General features: G+C 34.7%; 1 protein-coding gene across 5 annotated transcripts in view; it reads left to right on the forward strand.

The window, feature by feature from the left end:
* Nucleotides 1–18,972, forward strand: part of EDA (ectodysplasin A) — a 402,767-nt gene that overhangs the window by 121,589 nt on the left and 262,206 nt on the right. The gene's annotated exons all lie outside the window — the stretch shown is intronic.

Here is an 18,972-nt window from a genome sequence, read left to right on the forward strand (position 1 = left end):
GGATGCTGTCATTTTCAGCAACCTAGGAAATGAATCACTTAAAGTTAAATTGAAATTTTTCCTGAAGCCTTAACTTTTCAAATTTTGTAATTAATTGGACAATTTAAATATATTGTAAACAATTTAAACAGAACAATTTAAAAGCAGCCATATCAGAATCCATTTCCATATCTAGAGTGATATAAATGCAAGTTTATTTGCAAGATCCCTGAAAGGAAAATTTTATCACTACCAACAACCTCCCCATGCAAATGAGAAAACTAGACAAATCCTTGTTTGTTTTAATTAGGTAAGTGAAAGTTTGTTAATGGACATTTAAAGGTTCCTTCTACTGAACCATTCCTTTTCAAGAAGTGGAAATCTTTGTGCTGTATTGACTAAAAGATCATGATTCATGGAATGTCTAAGACATTCTTCATGGAAACCTAATCATAATCAGATATTGGCAATTTAGGACCTGCTGGAATAAATGGGTCGACAAACTTTTGTATTCTAAATTCTTTGAGTTGCGTGTTTTTTCTTTACCCCAAATTCTTCCTTACATGTAGGCTCAGTCTTAGTATTTGAGTTACTGGTTCAGCAGAAACCAGGAAAAACACTAACTTTGTAATAATCAGAATGTTATCCAACTATGTATTGTTAACTTTATTGTAAATACTGGTAAACGGTGGTCAATAAATAGTTTTATATTCTTTTAAAATAAATAAAGGGCCCTGGGAATGAAATTTTGTAACCTCCTTCTAAGTCATTTCTGTGTTTAGGACTTTCACTGTTCAGGACATCTTTCCTTTTATCCAAGTAAAATCGTATTACAAAGACAAAGATATTTCCGTACCATCTTGGAGGCTCTATAGTAATGGTGCTTTGTTTGCAGTGACTATAGTGGACTACATTACTACAAATAAACCTATAGAAGAAAATGGTTTTTGGGGGCCCTGATTTTGTAACAGCTTGTTTATAATACAAATATCTGGTTTTATGTCTGCTTTGTGTAAGGAAGAAGAGTAGAAAACTCTAGAAGAGGTGTGAGAGGTTTGCTTTGTAAACTTCCCTAGTTACTGGTAGGTTGTGATCATGTGCTAATTTACCATTAACAGCATGAAGTGAGCTCTCTCATTTTCTGGTCCTGTGGGTTAAGAATGTGATTTCTAGCAATACACCAATTATTTTAAAAAATCACAGTCAAACCAGAGGAATGGGAGGGTTAGTTTAAGGGAGAACAATTGGTAGTGAACTCTTACTTGCATTTCACATGAGTCCCCTTTCTCTTTCCCAGTATGTGTTAGTCTCCTGGTCCTTTTGATTTTCTAATTTTTATGAATGTAGCCCATGAGAAATTCCTGGTAGATGCTGCTAAATTCAGAAGAAATAAGTTAAGCTATGTCTCCTTAGTTATTAAAGAGTTTGCTGCAAATAATTTATTAATTAAGGAGAGTGCTAACCAAACTTGGTTGGTCAAGTGTGATACCTCACAGTTAACATTTATTTAGCCAACTTAATTCCAAAGTTGAACATGAAATCGCCTTTTTTTTTTTTTGAGTAGTATTGATTGTATGATCCTGAGTATTCAAGGTTAAAGCATGTTCATCCAATGCATCTCTTTTAGGAGGTAGAAGGTTATCATCTGGTATACATTTGATTTATTGTAGTCTAGAGTTCTTTCCTTATGATGAAAAGATATTCTAACTTCATCCCAGCAGATACTATGTTAGCTGCTTAACAGAAACATGTCCATAAGGAAGAAACTCTTACACTCTTCATTCTGCCTGGAGGGGCACTGCAAAGCATTACAAACAGGAAGCTGAAATTTCATAATAAAGCCATTGTAGATAAGGTGTTAAGGTATCACTTTAATCCAAATTTTAATCATCTGGACTTCACCTGTCACATATTTTCTATTAGCCACACACCTGTGAAATGCTCACTAAGGGGCATTGGAGATAGGATCTACACCTGTCCTGATATGTTTTTCACTGCCAGGATTTGATGGATCTTTGTGCAAAGATCTCCATATGGGCTGTCTCTCTATGGGATAAACTCTTTATGTGGCTACAGATATAAACTTAATAGCATTTTTTGGCTATGGAGCCATAATTCTCAAGCAATTTATTTGCATTTTTGTTGTATATCACTCAGAAGTAGGGTTTATACTGAAATGTCCTTTAGATGCTAAAATAATTCATGTTTGTATCCTTCCAGTTCTACTACATGCTCTTCTTTGGAACTTTTCTTTAAGACTACTTGCAAATGTCGGGTACAGTGTTTAAAAGGTGTCCATCTCCATGTGTATACACAAAGAGTAAGGATTAGGCATTGTGATTCATCCAGATAATTGAGCATAAGCCAAAAATTCCCGTGGGGTGGAGAGTAAAACTATTGCCCATGAACTGGATGAAATACGGACCTTGTATGAAAGCTCCAATGACATGAACTAGATTTTCACAGTGAAAGAAGATTCAGTGCCAAGGGATTACTCCTGTATGCTTTGTAAGAGCTAGTTGACAATCACAGTTTATGGAGTATTCTAGTTTGCTTGCTCCTTCCCTCTTCCATTGCCCACATTTGGGCTTTTTCACTGTTTCTTAGACCTAGGAACAGCATCTATATTGAGCAAATATATTTTGAGCAAAAGTTTCAGACAAGTTTGTCACACACAAAAAAGGTAGAGACATCTTTCTCTCCATGTTGATAACTTATGAAACTAATTGCTGAAGGGGATTTGGGATTATATCTGACTCTTGGTTCCACACAACAATTTATGTACTGTCCGATCTATTTATCCTCCAATACATTTTGATTTTTAAAAAAATTTTTAATGTTTATTTATTTTTTGAAAGAGAATCTGAGCGTGGCAAGGGGCAGAGAGAGAGGGAGACACAGAATCCAAAGCTGGCTTCAGGCTCTGAGCTGTCAGTATAGAACCTGATGTGGGGCTTGAACTCATGAACCATGAGATTATGACCTGAGCCAAAGGTGGACACTTAACTGACTGAGCCACCTAGGCAACCCTAATGCATTTTGGTTTTTTAACTTTATGTTAAGTCATTAAATATTTGCATTAATTGAAAAAATGGAATTTATTATGCAGTAACTCTGTGTATCTTAAATTGTCTTTCCCCTCTGTTTGTTTTAGGGAAATTAATGACTTTATTTTTTTTGCAAGCATTGTTCCCCTGATACAGCATTGTAACTAATGATAGCTGGAATATATTCAATTCCAGGTGGACTGTTGTCATTTTTCTGTACAGCAGGAGTGAATAAGATTATCTGTAGATTAGCCAGAAGGAAAATGGCTTTGTATTTTGCCTTTGTAGTAGACTATTGGAAGGTATTTAATTTGATATTGTTATCTGTAAGAAATACAATAAAGCAGGATGAAGCATGTACATTCAAATGTGTAGCTTATCGCACTCTTGAAAGCAGAAAGTGCTAATTTTTTACTTTAAAAAAATCTGGAAGAGCGCCCCAAATAATTCAGTGGAAGAAAAATGATGGCCAAGTGAAATCACATGACTAAGTAGATAATTCTAGTGAAACCCAGGAAGAACCGCATTAGTGATAGTCTGTAAGTATACACAGTACTTTACAATAGGTTGATTGCACTAAACAAAGAAGAAAATCCTTTCACTGAGGAGCTTACAGTCTAAAGATACAAGTTGGTGCAGCACAATATAAAATGAGAACAGTAAATGAGCCCCATAGTGGGTGGTCTTCATAGCTGAAATGCTTAAAAAATAAATGCCTTTTTAGAAAGGTAGAGGTTTGAGAGGGAATGGTCTGGGCGTGCAAAGAAGTGGAAAGCTATTCTTTGGGGCTGGAAGATGAGGACAAGGAAAGGAGGGTTGGATCCTATGTCTAAAAAGAGGCTCAAAATAAGAATGGGTAAAGAGATCAGACTAACATTGGCATGATAGAGCTTGGTGATTTAAAGAACAAGATGAAATGCCAGTAGAGAAGGATTTAGAGAGAGGGGACAAACAACATACCATACGACTTTCTATTACAGCATGTACCACATCTTTAATAACCCAGATATGGAGAATGCTGCTTGAAACAGCTTCTTGCCAATGTGAATGGCTTCTACAACAAAGAATAGTCCGGAATGGTCCCATTGAGATACTGTATGTGAAAGGGGTTTGTAAGCAGCAAAGCAGTACAAATGTAAGTCATCATCATATTCTGTTTAGCTTTGACTTCATTACATTTTCGTTTGGTAATATATTTTAAGACAAAAGGTTAGCAGTAGAACTTATTTTCAGAGATGTTGTCAAGAATAGATTTCTTACTGTAAATGTTTCATTTGTTTCTCTGTTAGCTTATTACAAATGCTGATAGTAAATGTTCCCCAAATGGTTTTCTCTAGTTTTCTTACAATTGAACTGATACCTTTACATCAGTGAAGATCATTCTCATCCTCATTCCTGCTCCCTCTCTTGCTACCCAGTCTTTTTTCCACCTTTGTTCATATGGTCATGTAGTGTTTTAAGTCTCACAATATCATTTTATACTCTACCTCATTCTAACAGGATTTGAGTTGGTTTACTGAGAAACTAATACAATGACAGGATGAACAAATTGACAAAGAAATGCATGTGAAGGGAAAATAAATGTAAGAAACTGAAATGAGGCCACAATAAGGACTTTTTTTTTTGAGAAAGCGAGTAAGAGAGAGAAGGGGAGAGGGGCAGAGAGAGAAAGAATCTCAAGTAGGCTCCGTGCACAACGTGGAGCCTGACACGAGGCTTGATCCCTTGACCCTGGGATCATAACCTGGGCAGAAATCAACCGACTGAGCCACCCAGGCACCCCAGTAAGGTTTTAACCAAGTACACAGCATTGGGGACTTTATAGTTGTAATCTAAGTTTGGCTCTGAGTGTCTTAGCAGACAAAGAGGGAAATATTCACTATAAGATATGCAGAGATTCTTGACATTAAAATGAACCAATTTCTCAGAAGAAGCAAGCACAGATTTTTTTGAGACCTCTGAGAAATTCTTCCCATGGATTTTTATGAATGCCAGTTTGGTGATTTTGGATTTTATCCTGAAGGCACTGGGAAGTCAGTGAAAGCTTTTGATCCAGGGGATGACCTACTTGAAGCTGTCTTTAGAACAGCTATAAGAAAGTTTCCTTAACTAGAAACTAGATACAAGAAACTAGATATAAGAAAACCAGTTAGAGATGATCTCTGAGGGTCTGGAAAAGGATGCATCCAAGTGAATGGAAGGCAAAGGAAAGCTATAGGAGGGGTTAAAGAGGTGGCCAAGGTCATTACTTAGATATGAATGGAAAGGGAGGAATCAAGGATGCCTGTTGGGTTCAGTTTTACCTAGAATGATGGCATCATAATCCCTCACAAATATAAGAGGAGGAGAGATGTGTTAAACGAGAAATCACAGAAAGTTATGAAAAGGGTAAGATAACCACTATGGATTCTTATAGTTGTATTTTGGACTAAGCAGAACAAAGTAAATGGAAAGCTACCATTTTTTAGCACTTTATATTTAATGAAGTGTTTTACATACAGTATCTTATTTTGTCCTTATGACAATTCTGTGAGGGAAATAGTAAGTATCCACATTTTAAATTTTAAATTTTCAATTTTCAGACCAAAACTATCTGAAACTTGCTTAACCGGTACATCTAAAGCCATATGAAGAGTAAGTGCCTTGTTTTCTTCCCTCCACTGTCTGACACCACTTCAAGAAGTCCTTCTGTTTGGAGCTATTGGTGTAAAGTAGGATCCAGTAGGATGACAAAATCAGGACAAGATTAGAGTTTTGCCAACATTATGAATCTCAAGTTTTTGCTTTGTCTTAACTATAATTGTTCCAGTGGGGACATTTGATAGGAACAGTACTGTTTTCCCCCACACTAAATGTCCCCAGACTGCTATGCTTTTTAAATTTCATATCTGCTTTTTATAGTTGTATAATCTCTTCCACTGATGTCAGCTGTTACTATTTGGTGTATTTGGCAGCTCCTCATTCCAAATAAGTTGTGCCACTGGGACCAGGTAAATAGGCTTGTTATTTTTAGACACAATTTTAAGAGTGACTATACCTTGAACACATAGGCAATCCTCTTATGAGAACCTAACCCTAATGTTATGTTATGCTATATTTTTATGAGCAAAGGATATATGTCTTAATGTTTGATCATTCTTAGAATGTATATTATTGGCTGTCTTGTAGGTTATTGGCTACTTCTGGGTAGTTAAAGTATTGGATAAGTTACCTAGATATGTTTACTATATAACTCTTGACTCTTTTAAAAGCAGAAGCTATTGGTGGCAACAGGGAAATACACATAGGAGGCTGTGTATTTCTGGTGCATAGCAATCTAGTTGCCAAAGTCTTGAAATTACTGCCCAATCCCCCTTTATTCCAGAATGATTTGTGGCCACTTCTCCCAGTCTCCAGTGCCCTCTGCTAGAAAGGTTACACGCATTCCCTTTTGTTTCCAATAAGTCTTCTCTCCTGAAACAGCCACGGAAGTTTTCAACCAGCCCTCTCCTGGTTCACTTGTCTCTCCCGTTTTCCCTCTGGAAGGAAGGCTTTTAATAAAGATTTATTGACTATCCACAGGGGGATTGTTCCTATAGGAAGCACTGCACTCCTCAGTGTGAAATCTGTGTCTCCAGCTGGCAGAATAAAACATTTTGTGACACTTGGTAACAGTGAGTGCATAATTCAGTGAGTGCTCACTTCATGAGCACCCAGTCTATCTCCAACACAAGTTATGTTTTTTTCCAAATCTACTTTTCAAATTAATTTTAAAGATGATGAACAATCAGTAGCTAATCAGTACATTCATTAAGCAGACTGAACTGGTTGGAAATAATAAGGAAGAGGAAAGATGATTTCCCTTTATGTTCTACTGAAGGATGAAATTAATAAAAGTTGCTATCATTAGAACTCAGCAGGGTCCGTAACTGAAATGCTTGGCCTGTCAGATGTTGATAGGTAAGACTGTATTCTTCTTGGTGTTAGTAAGGAAAGGTGTTTATTCCTTTGCATAGGTACTTTGGGACAAAGAAGCTACTTTTATTTTTAGCTAGAAATACCTGCATATCTCCTTATGCCCTGAAAAATGGGAATGAGTTTGGATTTGCTGCGGCCTATGGAAAGTAAAGCTGTGATATTAGAATCTTATGGCCCTGAGTTAGGCTTTGAGAGAAAGTTTCTGGTTTGATGGTCGTTGGAACCAATGACGACAGATAAGAATTACAAAGATGATTGGCAGATTGGCAGAATAAAATTCCTGATGCCCTTACATAAATACATTGAAGGCATGAAAGTATTTTCTAAAAATATGCAGGGCATCCAAGCCTCCTTGAGAGTGAAGGAGATTTCATAGAACCTCTTGGGCTTTGGTAGTTGTCTTGATTTGCAAGTGAGTATGTCATTGTTTATATTTTAGACTGACCTTTGAGAAGGAGAGAAATTTGCTTTCCGTTTTTTTTGTTTTGTTTTGTTTTGTCTATTACAGGAGCCTACATTTGGTGGGCAATCAAACGTCTCTGAGATGTTTATTGATAAATAAGAAAAATGTTTTCTGAAGGGAGCAAGTGGTATGCTCTCTAAAGATAATCAGATTTATCAATTTGAAAATATGACAATGCAACTGATGTATCTAGATTGAATGGAAAGCTATGAATTATGCCTACAGAATGCTGCAGCTTCTCCCTTATGTGACCTCTGGCAGTATAATGAAAGTAAATTATTAAACATTTAAAAAGCCTCAGTAAATGAAAACAATTAGTGGCTTGATATGTTATATCAAGCACTAGAGAGGCTTCACTGGTTATAGCGCTTATGAGCACTGAAGCCAGCCCCTGGTATTTTAGGTACATTATGCAAATTTCCCTAGAGCAGCATGGTTGGAGTTCTCTGCCTGATGAATCAGTTAGCTTTAGTGCCCTCTGACTAAAAAGGATATGATGATGAGTGATTATCAGGCATAAGATTTAAGCCAATGAGATTTGAGACTTTAGACTTCAATTGCATTTCATCTGTCAACTGCATTGAACTTTCCTTTCAAAAACCAGACTAACATTGACCTGCCAGAATCTATGGGGAGACTCTGCTATAATAAATCTTGATTAGGTATCAGTAGAAAGATATAATAGGGACAAGCGATGAGCTAGCCAGAAAGGGAGAGGTGAGCATAAGAGACTTTTTTGAGCTGAGAAGATAATGAGATAAGATCAAAAGACAGTTTTTTTTAAATTTTTTTAAAACGTTTTTATTTATTTTTGAGACAGAGAGAGACAGGGCATGAACAGGGGAGGGTCACAGAGAGAGGGAGACACAGAATCTGAAACAGTCTCCAGGCTCTGAGCTGTCAGCACAGAGCCCGACGCGGAGCTCGAACTCACGGACTGTGAGATCATGACCTGAGCTGAAGTCGAACACTCAACCGACCAAGCCACCCAGGCGCCCCTCAAAAGACAGTTTATATTCCTCTTTGTCCTTCCTCTCTGATGGTACCTTGGCCTAGTACTGAACCTTACTTGTAGATCTCTTCTTATCTTTCCTTATTTTTTTTCCTTCTATCACTGCCACCTCCTTTCATTCCTTGCTCCTGAGACTCTCTGTCTTAATGAAAATTCCCTATTAAGGTATTACATAATAAGAAAAAGACACCAAGGAAAACTGTTAATTTTCCCTTTTTGTTGTATTTTTGAAAAATACTTCCTACTTTTACCCTCTTATCTTTCTTTATTAAAACTGCCCTGATAAAACCTTTATTAGACAGTCTCATCTCCCATATTTTTATAAAGTGACTCTATTATAAATGACCGGAGCTGAGATCATTGTATTTATCTAAGGGACAACATTCTTTTTATGGCATCTTGATCACTCTGACATCTTGTCATCTAGGGTGGTATCCCAGGATGTTTACAATCTTATCAAAGGTTAGTGTGAAATTCTCAAACCAAAATTAATTCGAAGTCATTGTCTCTTTAACTTAAAATGATTTGGATAAGATCCGCAAATCAAATGGTCATAGGCACAACACTGCCTAACAATTAGAAATTGGTGCTTTAAAAAATTGGTTTTTAAATTACTTATGGAGGAAACAATTATATTAACACTCCACCGAAAAGGGGGAAAAACCAATCATTTATCACCAAAGAGCCAAAATTCTGGTCTCCTTTAGCCACACACACCCCCAAAAAAGTTTTTTTAAAGACTGTGAGAGAGCATAGCAACGATGACATAGATAAGAAGGAAACTGGCTTACCCATTCATTTATTCATTCAACATATATATTTTTAATATGTTGATAGCCTACTATATACCATCTTTATTCTCTCTCTACCTTGTTATCCCAAAGATAATGTTCCCAGGTTTGAATATAACCATTCTCTAGTGGTGTGTAACCTATACTTGGAGTAAAGTAACCCTTCATTCCGTTTCTCTTCGGTAGTCAGTGATTTGGTAATATGTTGTTTGGATGACAACAAGTATAATGCTTTTGTTTTCCCACTCTAGGATGTCTCTCTAGCCTGCAGAATCTTACCCATCATTCATATTTGTTAAATTGTGTTTCTAGTTGTTTCCAATGTCTTTGTTAAAATTTTATTTATTTACTTTGAGAGAGAGAGAGAAAGAGAGCGTGAACAAGTGAGCAGGGGAAGGGCAAAGAGAAAGAGAGAGCGAGGGAGAGAATACCAAGCAGGCTCCAAGTTGTCAGTGCAGAGTCCGACACAGTGCTCAATCTCATGAACCATGAGATCGTGACCTGAGCCAACATTATGAATCCAATGTTTAACTGACTGAGCAACCCAGGTGCCTTTCCAATGTCTCGATTTTATTTTTTCTTTTTTAACGTTTTATGTTAAAACAAATACTATTAATATAATTTAATATAAATAATAAAAATATAAATTATTGTAAATTAAATTCAATATAAAATATTAGAATATTCAAAATAATATTTTATTTTGTATTATTTAAAAAAATAATATAATATCTTGTTTCATGTATCTTTATTGTGTTCTGAGCAAAGTAGTGTAAATCCTTCATTGTTCTTTTTCAAAATTATTTGGACTATTGTAGGTGCTTTATATTTCATTATAAGTTTTAGAATCATATTGTTAATTTCTACAAACATTTCCTTTTATGTGGATTTAATTTGTTCTTATTTTACTACATAATGTAGAAACCTGAGGTCATTGATTAGAGACCTTTGTGTTTTTTTCTAATATAGATATTTTCATGATATAAATGTCCCCTGAATTTTTTATTCTGATATATTGCATATTCATCATCATTCAGACCAAATCTTTTTCTAATCTTTTTCTAATTTCCCTTTAGATTTTTTCCTTGACCCATGGATTAGCTAAAAGTATGTTACCTAATTTCCATAGAATAATCTAATTCTTGATTATTTTCTGTTCTTGATTTCTGTTTTAATTCCATTGTGATGAGAAAATACTTTGTGTGACTTGAAATCCTTTTAAATTTATAGAAACATTTTTATGGCCCAGAATATGGTCTATCTTGGTAAATGTTTCATATGCAGGTGAAAAAGGATGTGTACTCTTGAAAGGCTTAGTGGAGTGTCATTTACATATCAGTTCACCTTGGTTGATGGTGTTTGCAGGCTTCTGTTTCCTTACTGATTTTATGTCTACTTATTTTTTCATTTAGGAAGGGGTAATGAAATCTCTGAGTATATTTGTGAATTTGTTTATTTCTCTTTACAGGTGTCAGTTTTTCGTTTTCGTATTGTGAAGCTCTATTATTAGATACATAAACATTTAGAATTGTTTTTTTTTATGAAATGACCTCTTTATCACTATGAAATGAACTTCCTTGTCCCTGCTTATATTCTTTTCTCTAAAATCTACTTTGTATGGCATGCCTAGATGGCTCAGTCAGCTGTGTCCAACTGTTGGTTTTGGCTCAGGTCATTATGCCACAGTTTTTGAGTTTGAGCCTTGAATCTGGTGGTGTGCTGACAGCAGGGAATCTGCTTGGGATTCTCTCCCTTCCTCTCTCTGTCTCTCCCTCCCCCATTCTCTCTCTCTCTCTCTGTCTCTCTCTCTCTCAAAATAAATAATTAAAAAGCAAACTTTTAATAAATAATAAAATCTACTTTGTATGGTAATATAATACTCCAGATTTATTTTGATTAGTGTTAGCATGTAATATCTTTTTCATCCTTTCACTTTTAACATTTTTGTGTCTTTAAAATAAAGCATATTTTTGTAGGCAGCCTATAGTTGAGCCTTGCTTTTTAAAATCCAGTCTGACACTCTCTGCCTTTTAATCCAAGTGTTTAGAATATTTACACTTAGTGTGATTGTGGATATGGTTAGGTTTAAATCTGTTATCTTGTCATTTGTTTTCTGTTTCTTCCATCTATTCTTTGTCCCCTTTCCCTCTTTTTCTGCTTTCTTTTGGATTGAGTGTTGTTATTCAATTGCATGGGTTATTAGCTATAATTCTGTTTAATTACTTTAGGGTTTATAGTACACATAATAAGAAAACAATCTTATGTAATTTGCCCATGTAATTACCATTTCTGATGCTCTTTATTCTTTTGTAGAGATCCATGCTTCTCTTTGCTATTATTTGACTTTTTCCTGAAGGATGTGCTGTAACATTTTTTATACTTTGGGTATGCTGGTGATGAATTCCTTTAGCTATTATATCTCTGAGAAAGTCTTTTAAATTGAAATACCTTTTTATTTTGAGATAATAGATTATGTGCACATGTAAGAAACAATACAAAGAGGGGCACCTGGGTGGCTCAGTCAGTTAAGCGTCAGACTTTGGCTCAGGTCATGATCTCTCACATTTAGTGGGCTTGAGCCCCGCTACAGGCTCTGTGATGCCAGCTCAAAGCCTGGAGCCTGCTTCGGATTCTGTCTCCCCCTCTCTCTGCCCCTCCCTTGCTCACACTATGTCTCTGACTCTCAAAAATATAAATAAATGATAAAAAATTTAAAACAAAGAAATAATATAGGGAGATCATGCGTACCCTTCACCCATTTTCCCCCAATAGTAATATCTAGCAAAATTGTAATACAATGTAAAAAACCAGGATGTTGACCTTGGATACACTAAACATACAGAAAAATTCCATTACCATAATGATCCCTCCTGTTGGTTGCTCTTTTATTAGCCACACCCATGAAACCCTTACGTTTTACTCATGACAGTTACTATTTTCCATCTCTATAATTTTCTAATTTCTAGAATGTTATATAAAAGGAATCATTCAGTGTATGTCCTTCAGAAATTGACTTTTTAAATTCAGCACAGTTTCCAGTTGATGTTTGTATCAATAATTTGTTCCTTTTATTGCTACAGTTTATTCACATGTTGAAGAACATCTGGTCTGTTTCCAGTTTGGTGGTATAATGAATTAAATTGATATGAACATTTATATACAAGTTTTCATGAATATAAGTTTTTATGCCTCTGGGATTATTGCTTAAGTGCAAGTGCTGGTTGTCTGGTTTAGTTTTATAAGAAACTGTCAAATTGTTATCCAGGCTAGCTGTATCATTTTGCATTCCCACCAGCAATGTATAAGTGATCCAGTGTTTCCACATCCTTTCCAGTATTTGGTGTTATAACTAATTTTTATTTTAGCCATTTGGATATGTGTATAGTGCATTGTGATTTGAGGTTGCATTTTTCTAATGGCTAATGAAATGAAACATCTTTTGATATGCTGTTTTGCCCTCTGTATAATCTGTTCAGTGAAATATCTCTCTCTTCATGTCTTTTATTTTTTCATTTTCTAATTGGATTTTAACCATTGCATTTTGAGAGCTCTTTATATATTTAACATACTACTAGTCATCTGGTGGATATGTAGTTTGTAAATATTTTCTTCCAGTCTGTAGCTTTTATCTTTTCATCTTCTTACGTGAGTCTTTTGAAAAGCAAAATATTTAATAAAGGTGAGGTCCAATTTACCACCTTTTTAAAAAAAAGTGTATCATGCTTTTTGGTGCCAACTCTAAAAACTAACTCATTGCCTAGTACTAAATTCTGAAGATTTGCTTTTATGTTTTTTTTTTATTCTCTTGTAACTTTTGTCTCCTACCATGGCTTTGTAAAAATTGAAGTTTAGTTGACCTACAATGTTATATTAGTTTCAGGTATACAACATAGTGATTACTTTATATCTTACACTTGTGTTCATAATCCATATTGACTTAATTTTGTATATGGCTGATATTAAGTTCAAGAGTAATGTTTTTTAAATAGATGGATGTTCACTTGTCCCATCATTTCTTGAAAAACTATATACTTGACCCATTAAACTGCTTTTGCTTCTTTATCAAAAATCAGTTGTACCATGATAATTAATAAAATATTTATACATTTATACATAAGCTTGCATTAGTCTTGAAAACATGCTAAGTGAAAGAAGCTGGTTGCAAAAAGCCACAAATAGTAGTATGCAATTTATGTGAAGTGTCCAGAATAGGAAAATCCATAAAGACAGAAAGTTGATTAGTGGTTGTGTTGGCTTAAGTGAGAAGTGATTAGGAAGTGACTATGTTAGGGCATAAGAATTCTTTTTGGAGTGATAAAAATGTTCTAAAATTAGATACCGGTGTTGGGTGCACAACTCTATAAATATACTAAATAAAACTGTCATAAAAAACAAAACAATTAGGGGTGCCTGGGTGGCTCAGTCGGTTAAGTTTCCAACTTCAGCTCGGGTCATGATCTTGCAGTTCACCAGTTCGAGCCCTGCTTTGGGCTCTGTGCTGACAACTCAGAGCCTCAAGCCTGCTTCGGATTCTATGTCTCCCTCTCTTTCTTCATCCCCTGCTCGCACTCTGTCTCTCAAAATAAAGATTAAAACAAATTTTTTAAATAAAAATAAAAAAATAAAACAATTAGGCATATTTTTTGTGGGTCCATATGGGGTTCTCTATTTTGTTCTGTTGATTTGTGCACGTATTGCTCTGCCAATGTCACACAGTATGATGTTAACTCTAGGTATTTTGTAGATGCTCTTTATCAAGTTGAGAACTTCTTCTCTATTCCTAATTGCTGAGTTTTCTCGTGAATGGGTGTTGGATTTTACCAAATACTTTCTATGTGTCAGTTGATATGATAGTCTTAGTTATCTGTTGATATATTGGATTACCATATTAATAATATAATTCATCATATTGATTTTCAAATGTTGAACCAGCCTTGCATGCATGGAATAAGATTTACCTGACCATGGTGTATAGTTATCTTATACAATGGTAGCTTCAAATTACTAATACCTTTATTGAGGTAAACTTCATATAACATAAAATTCACCATTGTAGTCATGTTAAAGTGTACAATTCATTGTCTTTTAGTACATTCACATTGGTATGCAAATATCACTACTATCTAATTCCAGAACATTTTCATCAACCCCCAAATAAACCCTGTAGCCATTAAACAGTCACTCCCCATTTTCTCCTTCCCTCAGCTCTAGGCTACTAGATATACTTTCTATATCTACATATGTGGACATTTTATATAAATGGAGTCATAACAGTAACAGTACATAGTCTTTTGTGACTGGTTCTTTCACTTAACATTTTCAAGGTTAATCCATGTTGTAGCATGTATCAGAATTTCATTTCTCTCTAAATCTGAATAGTATTTCATTTTGTCAAAATACCACATTTTGTTTGTCCATTCATATTGATGGGCATTTAGGTTGTTTTCATCTTTTGGCATTTATGAATAATAACAGTGCTATGAACATTCATGTAAAAGTGTCAATTTGAGTCCCTGTTTTCAATTCTTTTCATTAAATATCTAGGAGTAAAATTGCTAAGTCATAAGTTAATTTTGTGTTTAACTATTTGAGGAACTGCCAGAATGTTTTCCACAGTGGATGCACATGTCATTTTCCCACTATTAATGCACAGTGGTTCTAATTTCTCCATATCTTCACCAAAATTTCTTTTCTTTTTTTTTAATAATAGCCATCCTAATGTGTGTGAAGTGGTATCTCACTGTATTTTGATTCATATTTTCCTAATGATTACTGATATTGAGCGTCTTCATCTGTTTATTGACTATCTGTATGTCTTTGGAGAAATATCTATTCAAGTCTTTTGCTGATTTTTTTTTAAAGTTTCTTTATTTCTGAGAGAGAGAGAAGAGAGAGCAAGCAAGCATGAACAGGGAGGAGCAGAGAGAGGGAGACACAGAATCCAAAGCAGGCTCCAGGCTCTGAGCTGTCAGCACAGAGCCCCATGCGGGGCTCAAACTCACGAACTGCGAGATCATGACCTGAGCCAAAGTCAGGCACTCAACCAACTGAGCCACCCAGACGCCCCTTTTGCTGATTTTTAATTGAATTGTTTGCTTTTGATGTGTTATAAGAATTCTTTATATATTTGGGTATAGTTTTCTGGATGCTAGATATTTTTGTATTCCATTTTATGTTCTTTAGCTCTGTTCTGAGCTACAGTTAAATTTCTAGGAAACTGTTCCTTTCCAGTATTGTTTTTAAGATTATTTAAGATTGAGCTCAATCTAGTACTAATTATTCACTACTCCTTAAACAGTGACATATTGGTTTTTTCTATTCAATGCCTTTTGAATTATGAGTTTTTCCATTCTAGGTGCCACAAGCAGGCATTACTCCTGGGCCTTGTGTGATCACTGGGTGTTGCTTTGCCTAATCCTTTTGGTTTCCCCCCAATCCCAGGTCTTGGGTAGTTTTCCCACATTCATGCACTCTGCTGGATACTCAAGTGGGAACCTTTAAGATTTCCAGGATTTTCTTTCTGGGCTGCTCTTTCTACTTTCTGGTAGTTTATCCCGTAAATAAGACCAAGATACCTTGGTTTTCTTATACTCTCAGTTCTGTCTCCTCAATTCAGAGAGTCTTCTTCCAACCTGTAGCTGGGTTCTTCCTTAACTGCAATCTCGAAACTGTCTCACAGGACTAAGCTGGGGCAATCAGTGGGCTTACTTTGTTTCCAGATTCACAGGGACCATCCTCCTTTGTTCTCTGATGTCCAAGGCCTGGAAATCCTTTGTTCTGTATATATTGTCTTTAAAAAATCTTTATTACTTTGCTTTAGTTGTTACAGGCTGTTACTCCATTTTGACCAGAAGTGAAGCTGTCGTATTATTTTAAATTATAAATTTTTGCTGGTAGCTCAGAGAAGTCTCTGACTCCAGAGACTTTCCTAAACTTGCACAGCCTCAAGTTCTTTGGACATATTATATTTGAAAAACATACAGATGTAATAGGGAGATCAACCTAATCATCTTGATTGTTACCTTTGTTCATTTTCCAACCTTCCCTACTCAACTAACTGGAAACCTTTTTTCTTTGCTAGGCACCCACTCAAATTTTTATTCTATGTTGAATCATACTTATTATTATATGTTAAGCATAGGCATGTGGAATATTTTATAGAATGACATGATTGCTCCTGCTGTTCCCAAACACCCATGTTTAAAATAATCTCCATGCCTCCTAGTTCTCCCAGTAAAACATTATGGCTCCATTATCCATGAACTTAAACCTTGAAAATAACATTATTTATATTCATATTCTGAACCATCTTTTGAGATTCTTTTAATTTTTCTGGATACCATGGGAAGTATTCCTTCTGATTTTGTTAGTGTTTCCTAAATTCTAGCCCCTGAAATTTCAAACAGAACTCTGTTCCTCAAATATTTTGACAGACATCTCCCCCATGCTGTTCATATTATGGTCTGACTATGGTAATATCCCATTTCAGTCATCATCTTTTAAAACTGAAGAGATCTCATTCATCTTTTTAATCTGTTATTACCACATAGCAACCTTCCTTTCTGTACTCACACTAATCCCTTCTATTGTTTCTATATTTCTATTCTATCTTAAGATATAGCTCCCAGAGCTACATTATAATATTCTATATTGTATCTAAAATATTTATATCAGAGAATGACAGAGAAGAATAATATCCTTCTTTTTCCCTTTCTTGAAAATTCCCACTAATTAAAAAAACTTTTTAATTAGAATTAATTAGAGTTGCCTGGGTATCTCAGTCTGTTGAGTGGTCCAACTTCGGTTCAGGTCATGATCTCGTGGTCAATGAGTTCGAGCCCCGCATTGGGTCTGTGCTGACAGATCAGAGCCTGTAGCCTGCTTCAGGTTCTGTGTCTCCCTCTCTCTGTGTCTCTTCCCCACTGTTACTCTGTCTCTCTCTCTCTCAAAAATGAATAAACGTTTAAAAAATTAAAAACAATAAAAAACTTTATAATGTTTTTAAGATATCCCATAAATTTGACATCACATAGATTTGATGTCTTCTGGAAATATTCCCATATTCTTTTTTGCTTATACAACTAAAAGCACATCATACTGTAAGTTATTTATATTGATACTTGCCAAGCTCATCCCATTATCTATATAAAATTAATCTAATTGTATAATTTATTTTATAAGCTCAATTTTTATCATTTGCTATAAAGTCAACAAATTAGGATAACATTGCTTTAATGAACACAAATTTTGAAATAAGGAGGTTATAGATGATAGTTATATCCTATATCTGTCTCAACACCTATTATATTTTTTTATTTTGTTTTTGATGCATACGGAGTAAATCCTAACACATACATATAAATAACTCTAAATGCCAAAAAATTTTAATAGCTCATCTTAATCTTTAAGCCTAAAAAGTATTAGGAAATGTTTTCTTTGAAGTTGAATTATAAACTATCTGACAAGTGCTCATATTCTTTATCAAAAATATAAGAGAAATATCTAAAACTCACAAATAAGTTCATTAATGATAATTAAGTGTATTGACACCTTTACTTGTTATTTTACAACTGATTCTAATAACAAGAAAAAGGCATATGTTGAACAGATGTGCACAGGCTCAATTTGATGCCAGACAAGTCTTAGGTACATATGTTATAGTACTGTACTTGCTTTAAAGTTTTATATGAGCAGAAATGCATAGCCCTGAATAAGAGGGAAGCTGTGATCTTCCTAATCCTATATCTATTCAGAAGAACTTAGATAAGTGCACAGAAACGGCAGGACAAAATTTATTCTGAGGTTTGAAGAAACAAGTTAATAATTAGGTGGTCCTTGATCTTATATATTTGGCATACAACCTAATCAATTGTTTGTGCTGGAAATTCGTAATTGTTATTATAGATTCTAAAATAGCTAAAAATATTTTTAATTGATTTTCAAATTAAGTATAAGCAGAACTCCTGAAGTATCTCTGTATCCTAGAGTTTTGGAGAATACATTTTTTTAATCGTTCAAAATCTAAATATTATTATCCTTTGTCAAACTTCTTTTTCTGTTGTTTTATCCTCAATCACTTCAAAAGTTTCGTCAAGATTTTCTTTCCAAAAACTATTAACCTTTTCTCCAATAGCTTATGACATTAGTTTCTTTTTATTGTATTTCATTTTTAAGGCAGATTATAAACTTGCCCAATATGGAATTTAAACTTGCTAGTTTGTGGTTCTATAGAGGTTTCTAATGAATGTTCGGGATGTGGGTAGGTATTTTGTTGACAGTTCTTAACTATTTGGTATGATGCCCATACATCATGGCAAGCTGTACTTTTATAAATGGTAATTTTGATTTCTCACCTGTGTTTCTTTAAAAATATTGGGTGAATGAGACCCCAATTATTTTAATTATATGTAGTTTATCATTTTTGATTTAGGAGTTACGGTCAGTAAATTTCGTACATCTAACCTGTGTGTTTCATAGGCCAATTTATGAATAAAAGACTATCTAATATTCTCTAAGTATTAACTCACAGAATTTATTTGTTTAATCCCTGTGATAGTCCTTTTTTATCTATGACTGTATCCTTTTCACTGTGATCTTTGAGTGGACCTATCCTTTTCTTGTATGTCATGCGATATGACCACAGTCATGAGCCTAGATAGACTATGTTATTTGTAATGCTATAAGTGGAGAAAGAGAAGTTTTGTGAAATTGCCCCCAAATTAA

This window comes from Neofelis nebulosa, chromosome X, assembly GCF_028018385.1.
Source record: "Neofelis nebulosa isolate mNeoNeb1 chromosome X, mNeoNeb1.pri, whole genome shotgun sequence".
Lineage (NCBI taxonomy): Eukaryota > Metazoa > Chordata > Mammalia > Carnivora > Felidae > Neofelis > Neofelis nebulosa.